Raw genomic sequence first — 6,000 nt, 5'->3', positions numbered from 1 at the left:
CAGCAACAGTTTCATCGACACTTATTTTTTGCTGCCGAGCGCCCGTGAATCCGATCCTGCAGGCCTCCGGGCGGATTTCTTTGACTTTAACCCTGCCTGGCAACAAAAAAATGGCCGAAATGTGATTGGTTAAATGCTTGTACATGAGAATACATGTCTGGAAGCAGCACGGCCGGGGAAAGAGCCAGGAAAGGAAGCGGACAGACCATTCGGAATTATTTAAAGTATTCACAGGCAAAATTTATTCTGTGATTTGGATACTTTAGGCCAGCAGAGAAGGCCTTGCGGGCCTCAACGGCCCACAGATGCTCTAATTTATCATGATGGGAAACGGTTTACCTGCGCTACCAGACTGACCTGAGTTTGTAACGCTAACTTGGAGGTGTCAACCTCCCTGATGAGCGTCCAGACCAGTTCTTCAAGGGGTCACACCGGGAGAAGGATTGATAACCGCCTCAAATAATCACCAAGTCCGTCAGTAAACACAAAAACGGACAAATATGTAAACAGCCTCTGGTCGAGTCTCCCCTTCATTCGTATGATTCATTCTTCGCTAGAAATGATAAGAGGGGAGCGAAGAAGTGTGATGTGAGAAGAACAACGCGGTTCGTCGAGAGCAGGAAAGGGATTTTATTTGAACTTTTAAGCCGGAAAGCAAATGACGCGACGATCCGTTCGTTCATTCGCCGCTTATCTCGGTGGCGTCGGTTCCTGCTTCCATCTGGAGCTTCACGCCGTGCGTACCCAGGCTCAGTTGCTGGCTGCGATGCTAATAATGCTAATGACCTAAAAACAATCCGGTGCTTCTGTTAGCTTGTTGGCCCTCCGGTTGTTAGGTGTCGCGCGTACCTGGAAATATTTCCAGCCTCGCTAACGTCTCCGCGGCAGAGCATGGCAGACATACTTTGTGTACGCGGCTAATTCATTCATGTGATGAATATGGGGCGTTTTTGGAGACGTTACGCAACCGGGATGAGGTCATGGTGTTCCAGACGGGTTGCACACCTGAGGGCTGGGATCCATTGAAGGATTAGCATGCCGCTCACCTTTAGCCGCTGCTCTGCCGGACGATTCCTGCACAGAAAGTTAGCAAGAGCCGCCCGGAGCCGCTTCCTAAGGCTTGATTGAAGAGAATCAGGACTCAGCTGATCCTGCCGTTGCTTCTGTTCAACCTGGACCGCAGATGCAACCATTTAGCTTCTCATTTAGAGGCCTAAAAAACAACGATACGGCTCATCTTTGGGGAGCTAACCAGATTAGCCGAAACAATTCAAATTCCGAGGCGCAAGACGACTTTAACGGTCTCAGCTTTTCCTCGTCTTATTTATTATTTGTCTTTTTTCATCGGACGCTGTTCGGGAAAAAAACATTTCCGGCGTTTGTGGATGTTAATTTAATTAAAAGTGTGTAAATATTTCAGGTTACATGGTGGACACCTGCTGCTAATGTAGATGTGCTTTATATCTATTTACTCATTTTTACTTCTACTCAGGTGTGTCAACAGGCCGGATAACAATCAGATCTTGTTTTCTGATCTGTGTGTGTGTGTGTGTGTGTGTGTGGGTGTGTGTGTGTGTGTGTGGGTGTGTGAGCAGCGAGGAATGCAAGGCGTGGTTATTTGTGTTGCTCAACACAAAGCAGCCATACATTGGTGAGCTTTCACACCTTCATACACAGGAGTGTGTTCAACACACACACACACACACACACACACACACACACACACACACACACCAAAAACACAGTATATTCAGGGCTGTATAAATCACTTTATATTCAACAATATGGGTTTGGAAGATAGATAGATAGATAGATCGATAGATAGATAGATAGATAGATAGATAGATAGATAGATAGATCGATAGATAGATAGATAGATAGATAGATAGATAGATAGATAGATAGATAGATAGATAGATAGATAGATAGATAGATAGATACGTTATTGATCGATCAATAGATAGATAGATAGATAGATAGATAGATAGATAGATAGATACGTTATCGATCGATAGATAGATAGATAGATAGATAGATAGATAGATACGTTATCGATCGATCAATAGATAGATAGATAGATAGATAGATAGATAGATAGATAGATAGATAGATAGATAGATAGATACGTTATCGATCGATCAATAGATAGATAGATAGATAGATAGATAGATAGATAGATAGATAGATAGATAGATAGATGTTTAGAAACGTTATTATTTTTTATCTCCAAACATGGAGATAGAAAGCCAGATCCTTCAAACTGTGTGTGGATGAACTCTCTCTCCCTCCCGTCTTGTTCCACGCAGGTTCTCAGGTGTGGCTTCAGACACGCAGCGTGTCCGTGACGCGCTCCGGTGACGCGCAGCCACGCCGTGCGTCAGGTGCGGCGGAAGCCCCGCCCACCGAGCGACCTCCCGGCGGGCCGCCGGCCGGGCCGTCAGTCCGCAGCCGCGCCGCGCCGGGGAGCAGCTCCAGGTAGGAGGCCGGGGGTCCGGGAGGGTCCAGACCCGGGGGGAGGCGCCGATTCCCGGCCGGGGATCTCGGGGAATCCCGCTGTGTGCGCGGAGGGTCTGAGGGGAAGGACGAGCCTGTTCGGGACTCCATTGTTTACTTTTAAATGTTTCAACTTAAATATTGATTTCAGGGAGCGCTGCTAGTACTTTGCTTTAAAAATGAAACTTTTCAAAGTGAATTAATTTCCCCTTTTTTTTTTTTTTTTTTTTTTTTTTTTTTTTCTCCCGTCTGCCGTTTGATGCTCTGGAGTTTGAAGTTGCACGTTCTGGCCGAGACACATGCTGGCACTTTGTGTTATCTTATTTTAATCTCCACAATGAGAAGAAAGGCTTCTCTCCCAACATATTGTTCAGGAAGGTGTGTTTGGGCGTCAGAAAAGTCCGTCTGGTTCTGGGCCCTCGTGGCGGAGCAGAACCTCCGCAGAAGGACGGCCCGGAGAACGGGAAAGTGTTTGCAGCTGAAGACGGATTACATGGATCAAACTCTGACGTCTTGAAGCCGGCAGATCCGATATCGTAATAAATGTCCGACGAACCGTTTCAGGTCAACACTTGTATCATTTAACGCTCGGTCAGAAGGAGGGGAAGCCGGGGGCGTCGCAGCAGCTCCACGTGGAGATCCGCTTTCACCAATAACGATAACAAAACCCCAGCTGGACGTGCAGAAATACAGCTGGGATTTTACAACAAGCGCCGGCACACACACACCCTTCTGACGGGCGACAGGGAGATAAATGCGATGACCAGATAGCGAGGAGAAGGGCAAGATGTGTAAACAGCGACGTTAGCAGAAATATGCTAGGAAGATGACGGATGGAAGCGACACAAGTAGCCTAACGGCAAGTGTCTTTTTCCATCTTGAATGAAATGAAAGTGTTTCCTCACGGCGCCGCTCGTCTTCACCGGGCCTTTGCGGCTCGGCTTTCTTAACTGCACGACCACAAGAATCCAAATGTGTTGTTTTGAGGAAAGGCAAACCGGCCGTTAGCACGTGTTATACGAAGACAAAGTGTTTTCCTTGTTGGTTGTGTCCAGGATAATGTTGTTGTGAAGTTGCACCGTGCTAGACTTGTTTTAGAGCCACCCAGAACAACTAGTAGTCAGTAAAGGAGTCAACTAGCTGGGAAGTTAGCCACAGGCGCGGCAACGTCGGCGCGAAACCCGTCTCGAAAAGGCCGAACGCCTACTATCCAAAGAGGCGCCTTGCGGTTTTTGTAAAGCAAAGCGACACGACGCGCCGCATTAGCGATCGGAATTTGCTAACTTAGCATTCCTTTGCAGCCTTAGACGCGAAGATCAATATGTAGCCGGTGGCAAAAGAAAGTCAGAGGGCTACCGGAGCAACGGGGGGGAAGTCGAAGGTATTCTTAACCGAGGACCGTCGGTACGTAGCTACATAGGTACATAGCTACATCGCTACATAGCTAGCTTGTGTCATCTCGCGGCGTCTGATACGTCTCTGAAAACGAAACGAGCAAAGACTCGGCTTTCTGATCCCTGAGAAATTGATTAGCTAAATCAGACTTTGCCGGCGGGCGCGACGCGGTCGCCCCGCATTCTTTGTTTGTCCGCTTGCGGCGGTAAAGCGAGGCGTCACCGACGCCGCGCAACCGTGTTAGCGTTTAGCCAGGCGGCGGAATGTTGCCGACCAAGACTCTGCATGTTTATCTTTCCTTGTTGTTCTTGCTAATCTCTCTCTTTCCGTCTCCTCCAAAAGTCATTATCTCCACCCGTCTTTCACACCTTCACCTTCCAGAAATTTCACTTTCTCCTCAACTTCATCGGGTTTTCCGACCTCTGGGTTCACCTACGGCAGGTACGGCTCATTTTTTTTTTATCGTGATTTATTTTCGCTCGCACCTTCGTTCCGCTGAAAGGCCGACGATCCAACTTTCCACTCAAATAACGTTCGTTAATATGCCGCCGTTTAGTTATAGTTTAAAACGTTAACTAGGACAGTGTACAATTACATTAAGCACAGAGGCAGAGATGTTTGTACGAGATACAGTTTTACAGTTATAACAGTTATACAGTTTTATATTTGTATTGTCCAGGTCTACAGATGGAAATTAGCTATGAGCTACAATCTGGTACAAACATCTCTGCCTCTGTGCTTCATGTATTTGCACACTGTCCTAATAAACTTCTAAACAAAAACAAACAAACAAGTAGCTCATAGCTAATAGCTTGTAGCTCATAGCTAATTTCCATCTGTAGTCCCGGGAAGACAATACAAATATAAGACTGTATAGATAGACAATATATATGAAATATAAAAATAGGCAATAAAATGACTATACAATATATAAACAGGCAATAAAATAAGTGACGGCGGAGGGAAAACGTCTGCCGTGCTTTGCAGACAAACGGGATAATAATTTCACAACCGTTGATTTACTACTAGAAATGACTTTAAATCCCGAGACGTGAGGACTCGGCTTGATTGGCGCCCTTTTCCTCCGCTCCTGCACACACACACACACACACACACACTCGGAAACACACCCTTTTGTCCTCCCATCGCCGGCTCGGGTGGAATTCGATGGGGCCGCATTCTTTCCCGCAACTCTTCGCCGTCCTCGGTGAACGAACCAGACCGACAGGAAAAGACTCCCGCCCACTTTTTCTGCTCGCCGTGTTTTCATCGGCACGGGAATTTAGAACATCCACGTCCCGCTAACCTTTTCGGTCGTCCTTTCGAACCGAAAAATCCGCAGGGATATTTTCTTTACCAGTAATGTGACAGAACACGTCGGTGGAGGTTCTCGGTCGTCCGGGTCGAACTTGAAGAACCTTTTCAAGGGAAGAAATCAAGACGACTTTCCCGATCCTGTCTGTTAAATCTTAATTATCACGCCGATATCTACCCGCTTTGTGTTTTCCTACCCGAATGATTGTTTCCCGTTTCGTGTTTTTTGTGTTTAAAAATCTTTGGAAGGCCTTCCGGCGCGGGAATCACCCGGTATTTTCTTCAGCCTTCTTTCTGGAGTCTCACGTCGGCTCCCTTTTTCAAATAAGTTTGCGAACCGTTTCAGCGACGCTTCCTTTGCCGTCTTTACTTGCCGGAAAACCCTTCGGCCGAGTCGAGCGCAGGAGCGACGCGGGAGGCCGACGAAAAAAGAAAATGTTAAAATAATGAAAAGTAGGGGGAGGTTGGAGGAGCGGGGGATCAAAAGGAAATGAAAAATGAGCTTCTGTGTGTGTGTGTGTGTGTGTTCATAGTCCAAGGAACTGTTATGTAATGGGAGTTAATTGAGGAGCCGTACGGAACGACCTGCCCTGTAACCTCATTCCTGGCCGAACGAGAAGCATCAAACGTGGCGGTGATGTTTCTGCCGAGTTCACGCCGTTTGCGCGTCTCCAGAAGGCAAAGCCGCCGCTTGGCGTTCAAAACTTCAAAATAAGCGTTCGAACGCTCTTTAATTTGCTTAAAGAATGGCGTCGCCACCTCTTCCGTTATCTCCGAGCCTCCCTCGGCAGCGTAGAC

General features: G+C 47.1%; 1 protein-coding gene across 3 annotated transcripts in view; it reads left to right on the top strand.

The window, feature by feature from the left end:
• Window positions 1-2,447: 2,447 nt before the first annotated feature.
• LOC147221097 (uncharacterized) overlaps window positions 2,448-6,000 on the top strand; it is a 56,847-nt gene continuing 53,294 nt past the window's right edge. For all 3 annotated transcript variants that reach the window (XM_086170315.1, XM_086170314.1, XM_086170312.1), the window contains exon 1: window positions 2,448-2,475. The gene's annotated coding sequence lies outside the window, so the exon portion shown is untranslated. The remainder of the gene's footprint in view (window positions 2,476-6,000) is intronic.

This window comes from Fistularia commersonii, chromosome 23, assembly GCF_037954325.1.
Source record: "Fistularia commersonii isolate RoL2024-O1a breed Wild chromosome 23, RoL_Fcom_v1.0, whole genome shotgun sequence".
Classification (NCBI taxonomy): Eukaryota; Metazoa; Chordata; class Actinopteri; order Syngnathiformes; family Fistulariidae; genus Fistularia; species Fistularia commersonii.
Note: the sequence above shows the minus strand (reverse complement) of the source record. Positions and strands in the feature narration are given on the sequence as shown.